A 12,482-nucleotide genomic window follows, 5' to 3' on the forward strand; every position below is an offset into this window, starting at 1 on the left:
GGTTTGGTAGAAAAATACTAAATTATGGGCGAGCCTGTTCCAAATAGGGTACTAGGATAGATTTAAGCACATGCCAAATGTGATCATATATCATTCTAATAAATAGAGACCAAAAGTGAAGAAAAACTGTGTATTGTAATTAAATAGATGTAATAGTTCGTTCGTAACTCAGTGTAGCAATCGTATTTGTTCTTATTCTATGGTTTATTGAACAACAGTGAGTTTCAATCCCCTTGTTGAAAGTGGTACGTTCCATAAAGGGATTGCTACCCAAACCTTTCTCCTCCTGAAGAAAGCAAGACTATTCCTAATGGTTAGAGACTGTCATGCGATTCAAGCAGTGAATTCCCTGCTGGTTTATTTCGAGGATTTTTGCACAGAATTAATTAACAAATAATTATAGGCCTATGTGATTACCGCGGGGTAAAGAACTGTACGTGGTTGTGGATGTAACTGTTGCACTTTAAATACAGGTAGGTCCACGAGCCCGTGTTTCATTGCCGATCTCATCTCACGATGCCGATGCTGGTGAGAAAGAATAACGTTAAAACGTTTGATTCCGAAGCATGTTTTTTTTTTAAACCATGACGGGGCTTTATATGGCTTTTAGAACACCATGCAGTTTGTATCTTGAATGTGATAATAACATATTCATAAGCAATCGTCAGTAGGACTGCATGTTTTAGTTTTATCATGCCTTTTGAAAGGATGCGTGTGGGCTTTGCCTGGGTGTGTAGCATAGTGTGTGATACAACGAGACGCCGCCGTTCCATTCAGAACAAAGGGGGCGTTAAAAACATTATTTATCTGATTGAAAAACAGATCGATTTGCCATATATTTCATTGAAATTAACATGGGAACACCCTGGTCTTCATGCATAGTTCATTTTCTTATTTACAAAACGACACATTAATTATTATCCAACATCTGCAAATATCTGATAACATCATGGGTAGGTTATTTTCCTAGAGAGTTGATTAAGCCAAAACACAGTAGACTATTATATAGGTTGAATGTCAACGTTAAGGTTTAATTTGGCAGATTAATGTTATTAAATTGGGAATCTGCGCTTTTTATGTGACTACAATAGTCTTCCAAGCCGGACCTGCCAGTTGGATTACCTGGCTGCTACACGAACAGGGTGTATTCGTCTTCGGGTTGTTTTCACACAGGTTACTATTGCCTGATACATCTGTAACAGCTCCTGTGACATATTGTCACGTGACTTCGCATTTGTGATCAGAAAATGTGGACGCGAATTAGAAACACATTCCCTTCTGTGAATAACTATAATCTAATAGGCTACCCATTGCCTCAAATGTCCTTCTCAATTAGTAAGACAATGGATTTCTTCACAATGCAATTTCAAATCACGTAGCCTATTTCATCCCTATGAAATATTGACGGTTTTCACAAGGGAGGAAACTGCAGACGATACAATGTGTATTTTAACAATTAAAATTATAGCCACTGTTGACGAAAATTATGATTAAACCATAGGTTATAGGGAGGTTGCAATTAATACAGGGCCAACACAAGGGCCGTCCTGTTCATGTGCCACAAAATATTTGCACAAACAAGCACTTGTCTGATGTCTGGTTGTCTTTTAATGTCAGCACAGCAGAATAATGCCAGTTTTTAAACTAATCCAGATAATATGAGATTATAAGGAAAGAAACTAATGGAGGGACCGGCCTTCACCCTTCTTTCACCCTCACTTTACCCTCCCTGTATGAATGAGTTTGAATGAAACTGTTAGTGCTTGAGCCTATTCCTCTAAGCTACAGCTAACACTCATAAATGGGAAAATTGTTGGTGAAATAAAGGCTATGGAACACCTAATAAACTAATTTGCATACCTCAAAACCTATTGGCTCATCTATATCAGAGAGCAGATATGGTCAGCCAGTTCAGACATGGGATCTTGAAATCACCAAAGCAAGATTCTATCCTGTATTTGTCATTGTATACAAGGGGCATTAGAGTTTCATGATATCATTGGCTAAGTAAGGTCCAGGCTTAGTTGGCAAGGAGAGTCACAGACATTGGTTATAGCTTCTGTCTGCAAGCCGTTTCTCAGTTTAATATCATCCTCTCCATGGTCTGCTCCTGCTCTGCCATGGAGGTAACACACTTAGCTTTTATCTTTAATGACATCTTTTGTTTTTCTTTTTCCTGGGAAGGTAATTTCTTTCTCTCTCTTCCCAAAGGTAACAGCCAGGGAATGGCTTTAAAGGAAACACCCTATGTGGTTACAAATGATAGGCAACAAGTAGAGCAGAAAAACATTGAGCAACCTCCAATAGATTGACCTAATAGTTACCTAATGTGTTAAAGCCACACTCACAATGTGGACACCATGTGCTGAGGCTCATGCTCACAGTAAGCTTTATCTTTGAAATTCTAATGGATAAAGTAATGGTACCAATTTCTTAATTGTCTGACCAAAGACTAAAGGAAACATCCTAATGGGAACACACACTGGTTTTCCATACCACTATCTGCCTATGCAGTGTATTAGCCATTCTTTACCCTTGTTGTTCCTTAGTTTAGTTTATGGTACTGTGTAATAAGCTGTGCAATAAGTTTGTTTCCTTTATGCAAGTGAGTGGTCTTTGGGGATTGGTTTGGGTTCATAATGAACAACATTGGGCCAGTGTCTCAGCCAGGATTCCTGTTCTCATTTCTGCTGTAATAGAGAGAAAATGGAGAGGGAACTACTGACCCTCCAGTCCTACAGGATGATAAACAGTACTAAAATAACAGAAAGAGGAAACAATCAGATGACTCTTTGACTTCCTTCGTTTGTCCCCTATGAGCTCCTTTATCCACTGATGTAATGGACTTAAACTCAACAAAACAAGAAACGTCCCTTTTTCAGGACCCTGTCATTCAAAGATAATTGGTAAAAATCCAAATAACTTCACAGATCTTCATTGTAAAGGGTTTAAACACTGTTTCTCATGCTTGTTCAATGAACCATAAACAATTAATGAACATGCACCTGTGGAACGGTCGTTAAGACACTAACAGCTTACAGACGGTAGGCAATTAAGGTCACAGTTATGAATCTTAGGACACCAAAAGAAAGATGCCCAGGGTCCCTGCTCATCTGCGTGAACGTGCCTTAGGCATGCTGCAACGAGGCATGAGTACTGCAGATGTGGCCAGGGCAATAAATTGCAATGTCCGTACTGTGAGACGCCTAAGACAGCGCTACAGGGAGACAGGACGGACAGCTGATCGTCCTCGCAGTGGCAGACCACGTGTAACAACACCTGCACAGGATCGGTACATCCGAACATCACATCTGCGGGACAGGTACAGGATGGCAACAACAACTGCCAGAGTTACACCAGGAATGCACAATCCCTCCATCAGTGCTCAGACTGTCCGCAATAGGCTGAGAGAGGCTGGACTGAGGGCTTGTAGGCCTGTTGTAAGGCAGGTCCTCACCATCGCCTATGGGCACAAACCCACCGTCGCTGGACCAGACAGGACTGGCAAAAAGTGCTTTTCACTGACAAGTCGCGGTTTTGTCTCACCAGGGGTGATAGTCAGATTTGCGTTTATCGTCGAAGGAATTAGCGTTACACCGAGGCCTGTACTCTGGAGCGGGATCGATTTGGAGGTGGAGGGTCCGTCACGGTCTGGGGCGGTGTGTCACAGCATCATCGGACTGAGCTTGTTGTCATTGCAGGCAATCTCAAAATAAATGTATGCTGTATTCGTCCCAATACATATACATTTTTATGGCAAAAATATGACTTGATTATAAAAGGAAAGATCTTGGTGGTCCTACTCAATCTGACATTTAAATCCTTTAGCAGACGCACTTATCCAGAGCAATTAGGGTTAAGCGCCTTGCTCAAGGGCATATTGACAGATTTTTAACCTAGTCGGTTTGGGGATTGGAAACAGCGACCTTTCGGTTACTGACCCAACACTCTTAACCATGAGGCTACCTGCCACCCTGCAGTAGTTTACTGTACGAAGTAAGAGGCCAACGGACCCATATGTGAACTTTTAAAAGTTGAGCAGGGGTGAGTGCTTTTGAAATGAACCTGTTACGAACGATGAGGAAAATGGGTAAGGAGTCAGGCGCAGAGAGCAAAGGATACGGGGAAAAAACCACACTTCAATGTCCAACCAGAAAATACAACTGGTAACGTCAAAACATATGACGTAAAATCCACTTCACTACAGTACACACTGGCAATAATCCGGACAGTGGAAAAACCCCATCAAAACACGAAACACCTCATACAAAACAGAATGACAAGCCCGCACAAACAGAAGCGGGCTAAACGAACTTAAATAACACCCCCCTAACAACCAAACAATGAACAGGTGAAAACAATTAGACACAACCAAACGAAAAGGGAAAAAGGGATCGGTGGCAGCTAGTAGACCGGCGACGACGACCGCCGAGCGCTACCCGAACAGGAAGGGGAGCCACCTTCGGTAATGCTCATTACAGAACCTCTCAAATAGATTCTTGGTATTGGTCATCTGTAGCCATGAGTGTACAGCATCTTTAATTTAGCAAAGAGAGCAATTCTTTTTTTTTTATCAAGCTCTGTTGACCCTCATTAGAGAAGTACAAGTGAAAAGAGAGTGGTGTTTTCAGAGTCCTTGATTAAGTGAAATTGTGTTTGCACTGATTGCTTCTTTGAGTTCACGTTTCACAGACACTCGACAGACTCTTTCCATTCCTAACCATTCATCTAAAAACATGGCCCCCTCCCATCTCCTCCTCTAAAGGATATTGAGTTTGATGGCAGGCAGGCAGCAGCAGCCAGTCAGTATTTAAGGATGATTCTGATGTTCTCATCCCCTCCATCCTTCGTCTTATCCAACTACACTAGTAGATAGACGTTCAGGTAAATAATGGTATAATGGAGAAAGAGTGGAGTTGGGCTGTCTGAGCCTTGGAATTGCACTACACATAACCTGAACTTGCTTGTTAATTTTTATTACGTATCAGAATAGTGCAATATTGGGTGCGATCTGTTCTTATAATGTCTTAGACCTGAACAAAGCCATTGGTAGGTATTGAGTAATAGCCTAGTGAATCTATAGCTTATTACATATCGCATCACAAACCCATAGGATATGTTCCACACTAGTAAGTCTTCAACTAAACCTAATCACTGTCAAATGAGCTTACTCTCGGGTGGTTAATAGTTACACACCCACACACACACACTCTATCTCTTTCTCTCTCTGTCTTTCTCTCTCTATCTCTCTCTGGTCTTATTTCCCGCTGAGGTTTCATATGTTCTTTACAGTTGTTATTTAAGTCAATCATTGGAGTCTGCTTTTCAATTCAGCCGTAGCACCATCCCTGCTTTAGAATTCTGAGATTCCAGGTCCTGATTTTCTGCTAGGGCATTCAGCTTTAAATGGCACCAGTGTTCCTCTCTCTTCTGTGGTAATGAAATCATTGTGACTGCTGCTCAATAGTATTCCACAAGTCAGAAAATGTACTACAATACAGCATTGTATTACAATGGACAATGATTGGGGGTTTTGCGCTGAATTTAAAGGCAGCAAGTGGCCTCACCTCTGTTTCAGAACTTCGTGAGGGCTTTGTTGAGTCACAGACGTGTAAGGGAAGGGTGCATGCGCTATCTTCAGAATTTCTCTTTTGCAGTACATTTTTCCTATCTGTCCATGAGCATTTTTGCAGCGGATAGATATGTTGTATTCATTGAAACATTCTACCATTTGTTATGAAACTTAAAACACTCAGTGTCATGTTTTGTCTTTGATCATGTCTTGTCCCTGTGCTTCCCTCTGCTGGTCTTATTAGGTTCTTTCTCTTTCTCTCTCTCTATCGTTCCGTTCATGCTCCCAGCTGTTTCTCATTCTCCCTACGACCTCATTTACTCTTTCACACCTGTCCCCTATTTTGCCCTCTGATTAGAGTCCCTATTTCTCCCTCTGTTTTCCGCTCCTGTCCTTGTCGGATTCTTGTTTGATGTTTGCAGTTCCTGTGTCTTGTTCCGCCCTGTCGTGTTCTTTTGCCTTCTTCAGATGCTGCGTGTGAGCAGGTGTCTATGTCAGCTACGGCCTGTGCCTTCCTGAAGCGACCTGCAGTCTGTGGTCGCGTCTCCAGTCGTTCCTCTCTATTGACGAGAGGATTTCAGTTTCCTGTTTTGGATTTCCATTGATTTATATCCAGGAGTATCATTATTTGTTTTATACTGGAATAAAGACTCTGTTACTATTACGTCGCTTTTGGGTCCTCATTCATCTGCATAACAGAAGAATCCGACCAAGAATGGACCCAGCGACTACGGATTCTCTCAACACTGCCGTCGAGTTCCAGGGAGCTATGCTCGGCAGACACGAGCAGGAATTGTTTGCTGCTCGTCATGCCGTTGAGACCCTGGCCGCTCAGGTCTCCGATCTCTCTGGACAGTTTCAGAGTCTTCGTCTCGTGCCACCAGCTACTTCCTGGTCTTCCGAGTCTCCGGAACCTAGGGTTAATAACCCACCATGTTACTCTGGGCAGCCCACTGAGTGTCGCTCCTTTCTCACCCAGTGTGATATTGTGTTCTCTCTCCAGCCCAACACGTACTCAAGAGAGAGAGCTCGGATCGCTTACGTCATATCACTCCTTACTGGTCGGGCTCGGGAGTGGGGCACAGCTATCTGGGAGGCAAGGGCTGAGTGTTCTAACGATTATCAGAACTTTAAAGAGGAGATGATACGGGTTTTTGATCGTTCAGTTTTTGGGAAGGAGGCTTCCAGGGCCCTGGCTTCCCTATGTCAAGGTGATCGATCCATAACGGATTACTCTATAGAGTTTCGCACTCTTGCTGCCTCCAGTGACTGGAACGAGCCGGCGTTGCTCGCTCGTTTTCTGGAGGGACTTCACGCTGAGGTTAAGGATGAGATTCTCTCCCGGGAGGTTCCTTCCAGCGTGGACTCTTTGATTGCACTCGCCATCCGCATAGAACGACGGATAGATCTTCGTCATCGAGCTCGTGGAAGAGAGCTCGCGTTAACGGTGCTTCCCCTCTCCGCATCTCAACCATCTCCTCCCACCGGCTCAGAGACTGAGTCCATGCAGCTGGGAGGTATTCGCATCTCGACTAAGGAGAGGGAACGGAGAATCACCAACCGCCTTTGCCTCTATTGCGGTTCTGCTGGACATTTTGTCATGTCATGTCCAGTAAAAGCCAGAGCTCATCAGTAAGCGGAGGGCTACTGGTGAGCGCTACTACTCAGGTCTCTCCATCAAGATCCTGTACTACCTTGTCGGTCCATCTACGCTGGACCGGTTCGGCTGCTTCCTGCAGTGCTTTGATAGACTCAGGGGCTGAGGGTTGTTTTATGGACGAAGCATGGGCTCGGAAACATGACATTCCTCTCAGACAGTTAGGGAAGCCCACGCCCATGTTCGCCTTAGATGGTAGTCTTCTCCCCAGTATCAGATGTGAGACACTACCTTTAACCCTCACAGTATCTGGTAACCACAGTGAGACCATTTCCTTTTTGATTTTTCGTTCACCTTTTACACCTGTTGTTTTGGGTCATCCCTGGCTAGTTTGTCATAATCCTTCTATTAATTGGTCTAGTAATTCTATTCTATCCTGGAACGTTTCTTGTCATGTGAAGTGTTTAATGTCTGCTATCCCTCCTGTGTCTTCTGTCCCCTCTACTCAGGAGGAACCTGGTGATTTGACAGGAGTGCCGGAGGAATATCATGATCTGCGCACGGTCTTCAGTCGGTCCAGAGCCAGCTCTCTTCCTCCTCACCGGTCGTATGATTGTTGTATTGATCTCCTTCCGGGGACCACTCCCCCTCGGGGTAGACTATACTCTCTGTCGGCTCCCGAACGTAAGGCTCTCGAGGATTATCTGTCTGTTTCTCTCGACGCCGGTACCGTGGTGCCTTCTTCCTCTCCCGCCGGAGCGGGATTTTTCTTTGTTAAGAAGAAGGACGGTACTCTGCGCCCCTGCGTGGATTATCGAGGGCTGAATGACATAACGGTTAAGAATCGTTATCCGCTTCCCCTTATGTCGTCAGCCTTCGAGATTTTGCAGGGAGCCAGGTGCTTTACTAAGTTGGACCTTCGTAACGCTTACCATCTCGTACGCATCAGAGAGGGGGACGAGTGGAAAACGGCGTTTAACACTCCGTTAGGGCATTTTGAATACCGGGTTCTGCCGTTCGGTCTCGCTAATGCTCCAGCTGTCTTTCAGGCATTAGTTAATGATGTACTGAGAGACATGCTGAACATTTTTGTTTTCGTTTACCTTGACGATATCCTGATTTTTTCACCGTCACTCGAGATTCATGTTCAGCACGTTCGACGTGTACTCCAGCGCCTTTTAGAGAATTGTCTCTACGTGAAGGCTGAGAAGTGCGCCTTTCATGTCTCCTCTGTCACTTTTCTCGGTTCTGTTATTTCCGCTGAAGGCATTCAGATGGATCCCGCTAAGGTCCAGGCTGTCAGCGATTGGCCCGTCCCTAAGTCACGTGTCGAGTTGCAGCGTTTTCTCGGTTTCGCTAATTTCTATCGGCGTTTCATTCGTAATTTCGGTCAAGTGGCTGCCCCTCTCACCGCTCTGACTTCTGTCAAGACTTGCTTTAAGTGGTCCGGTTCCGCCCAGGGAGCTTTTGATCTCCTCAAGAAGCGTTTTACATCCGCTCCTATCCTTGTTACTCCTGACGTCACTAAACAATTCATTGTCGAGGTTGACGCTTCAGAGGTGGGCGTGGGAGCCATTCTGTCTCAGCGCTTCCAGTCTGACGATAAGGTCCATCCTTGCGCTTACTTTTCTCATCGCCTGTCGCCATCGGAACGCAACTATGATGTGGGTAACCGCGAACTGCTCGCCATCCGCTTAGCCATAGGCGAATGGCGACAGTGGTTGGAGGGGGCGACCGTCCCTTTTGTCGTTTGGACTGACCATAAGAACCTTGAGTACATCCGTTCGGCCAAACGACTTAATGCACGTCAAGCTCGTTGGGCGTTGTTTTTCGCTCGTTTCGAGTTCGTGATTTCCTATCGTCCGGGAAATAAGAACACCAAGCCTGATGCCTTATCCCGTCTCTTTAGTTCTTCTGTGGCTTCTACCGACCCCGAGGGGATTCTCCCTGAAGGGCGTGTTGTCGGGTTGACTGTCTGGGGAATTGAGAGACAGGTAAAGCAAGCACTCACTCACACTGCGTCGCCGCGCGCTTGTCCTAGTAACCTTCTGTTTGTTCCTGTCTCTACTCGTCTGGCTGTTCTTCAGTGGGCTCACTCTGCCAAGTTAGCTGGCCACCCCGGCGTTCGGGGTACGCTTGCTTCTATTCGCCAGCGGTTTTGGTGGCCTACTCAGGAGCGGGACACGCGTCGTTTCGTGGCTGCTTGTTCGGACTGCGCGCAGACTAAGTCAGGTAACTCTCCTCCTGCCGGTCGTCTCAGACCGCTTCCCATTCCTTCTCGACCATGGTCTCACATCGCCTTAGACTTTATTACCGGTCTGCCTTCGTCTGCGGGGAAGACTGTGATTCTTACGGTTATCGATAGGTTCTCTAAGGCGGCACATTTCATTCCCCTCGCTAAGCTTCCTTCCGCTAAGGAGACGGCACAAATCATCATTGAGAATGTGTTCAGAATTCATGGCCTCCCGTTAGACGCCGTTTCAGACAGAGGTCCGCAATTCACGTCACAGTTTTGGAGGGAGTTCTGTCGTTTGATTGGTGCTTCCGTCAGTCTCTCTTCCGGGTTTCATCCCCAGTCTAACGGTCAAGCAGAAAGGGCCAATCAGTCGATTGGTCGCATTTTACGCAGCCTTTCGTTTCGAAACCCTGCGTCTTGGGCAGAACAGCTCCCCTGGGCTGAGTACGCTCACAACTCGCTTCCTTCGTCTGCTACCGGGCTGTCCCCGTTTCAGAGTAGTCTTGGCTACCAGCCTCCTCTGTTTTCGTCCCAGCTCGCCGAGTCCAGCGTTCCCTCCGCTCAGGCTTTTGTCCAACGTTGTGAGCGCACCTGGAGGAGGGTCAGGTCTGCACTTTGCCGTTACAGGGCGCAGACTGTGAGAGCCGCCAATAAGCGTAGGATTAAGAGTCCTAGGTATTGTCGCGGTCAGAGAGTGTGGCTTTCCACTCGTAACCTTCCCCTTACGACAGCTTCTCGCAAGTTGACTCCGCGGTTCATTGGTCCGTTCCGTGTCTCTCAGGTCGTCAATCCTGTCGCTGTGCGACTGCTTCTTCCGCAACATCTTCGTCGCGTCCACCCTGTCTTCCATGTCTCCTGTGTCAAGCCTTTTCTTCGCGCCCCCGTTCGTCTTCCCTTCCCCCCCCCCCGTCCTTGTCGAGGGCGCTCCTATTTACAAGGTACGGAAGATCATGGACATGCGTTCTCGGGGACGTGGTCACCAGTACTTAGTGGATTGGGAGGGTTACGGTCCTGAGGAGAGGAGTTGGGTTCCATCTCGGGACGTGCTGGACCGTTCGTTGATCGATGATTTCCTTCGTTGCCGCCAGGGTTCCTCCTCGAGTGCGCCAGGAGGCGCTCGGTGAGTGGGGGGGTACTGTCATGTTTTGTCTTTGATCATGTCTTGTCCCTGTGCTTCCCTCTGCTGGTCTTATTAGGTTCTTTCTCTTTCTCTCTCTCTATCGTTCCGTTCATGCTCCCAGCTGTTTCTCATTCTCCCTACGACCTCATTTACTCTTTCACACCTGTCCCCTATTTTGCCCTCTGATTAGAGTCCCTATTTCTCCCTCTGTTTTCCGCTCCTGTCCTTGTCGGATTCTTGTTTGATGTTTGCAGTTCCTGTGTCTTGTTCCGCCCTGTCGTGTTCTTTTGCCTTCTTCAGATGCTGCGTGTGAGCAGGTGTCTATGTCAGCTACGGCCTGTGCCTTCCTGAAGCGACCTGCAGTCTGTGGTCGCGTCTCCAGTCGTTCCTCTCTATTGACGAGAGGATTTCAGTTTCCTGTTTTGGATTTCCATTGATTTATATCCAGGAGTATCATTATTTGTTTTATACTGGAATAAAGACTCTGTTACTATTACGTCGCTTTTGGGTCCTCATTCATCTGCATAACACTCAGGGGCAGATTTTTCAAATAGTGGCTGCTAATGAGAAAGTGTTGCACTGATCTTTGCAGGGGGAATGATTCTATCCATTCTCTGTATTCATGAAGCATCGTCATTGTCATCAGTTGTATGGGTGGATGAAAGAGAAAAAAACATGGGAAAATCTCACTTTTCACACGAGACTATCACTAGGAGAGGTCTTGCAATGCCATTCTTATCCATGCGTATCCATTTAGACCTGTGAGCACAAATAAATCATTTCTCACAATGAAGGTAATCAGTTTTGATAGAAGTGCTATTTTGGCGTGCATCTATTTGCGAAACAAAGGATTTGATATCCCCAACTGTTGTTGAATGTGGCATAAAATGCATTAAAGGAGAGTAGTTAATGCTAGTAAGACACAATTATTTTCTGGAAAAACACTATTACATGGATGATTGGATTTGTGATGAGTTCCTGTTTTTTCATGCCCTCTCTGTAACTACTTCATGATGACTCATAATCAGTGAGGTCAGAGACATGTCTTCAAAGATGTTTACCCTCACAGCAACCTAACAAAGCTACTGTTATTATTGTGAGTTAACGTCAATATCAAAACTCACCAAACACTGTGGACACACTAAATGAGCTGACGACAGAGTATCGTGCACACCTCACCCAGAGAACAAAGTAGCGTAGGAGCTAGAGGTGCTGTCTGTGTGCTGCTAATACCTGAAACCCCAAACTGCTGAAATGTGTCAGATGGCTAAAGGCCCATTCTTCCTGTGTTCCTACTTCCTATCTCAGTCCTACCCCAGGCTGTTGAGCCTCCTGCATACCGGCAGCTCTGATCAATGGGGGGGGGGGGTGGGCTGAGCAGTGGAGTGATGTTTGAACCACTGAGCACAAGAGCTTTATCCTGTGGTCGGCTTCTAATATATCGCAGCACAGACATCTTGGTGTAATTTACCCCTGTACATTTGTGTATCTTCTGTTGTCGTCACGTTCTCTTTTCTTAGTAGCGATACTTTCTAATTAACAAATGTGCTCTGGATTAGTGTTGGTGATGGCTGTAAAAGTTTATTAGCAATCCATTGAGTGAAGGGAGCGGGAGTGACAATCCCTGGCACCAGCAGAAGCCCTACGATCAATACACTCCCCTAAACCTCCCTCACACACACAACTGTCTCAGTGGCTGACTCGCACATTTAGTCATTAATACCTCAAAATGGACTACAGTGAGGAGTTCACCAACTCCTTGAATGTGCTTTTTCTCCCGCTAATTAATTTTTGGAGTGCATGAAGCCCATTAAACTTTGAAGAGCGGACGCTATTTACTTGTGCATACAATCCATTGCCTGTTGTATGTGCTTGTTTTTTTATTGTTCAGGCCTCATTTGTAAAAGTCACTTTCGTCTCAATATGACTTCCCTGTTGAAATAAAGGTAAATAAATA

General features: G+C 45.7%; 1 protein-coding gene across 3 annotated transcripts in view; it reads left to right on the forward strand.

Annotated features, from left to right (window-relative positions):
• The first annotated feature begins 289 nt into the window (after positions 1-289).
• LOC139557316 (plexin A3) overlaps positions 290-12,482 on the forward strand; it is a 134,844-nt gene continuing 122,651 nt past the window's right edge. For all 3 annotated transcript variants that reach the window (XM_071371957.1, XM_071371959.1, XM_071371960.1), the window contains exon 1: positions 290-473. The gene's annotated coding sequence lies outside the window, so the exon portion shown is untranslated. The remainder of the gene's footprint in view (positions 474-12,482) is intronic.

This window comes from Salvelinus alpinus, chromosome 28 (genome assembly GCF_045679555.1).
Source record: "Salvelinus alpinus chromosome 28, SLU_Salpinus.1, whole genome shotgun sequence".
Classification (NCBI taxonomy): Eukaryota; Metazoa; Chordata; class Actinopteri; order Salmoniformes; family Salmonidae; genus Salvelinus; species Salvelinus alpinus.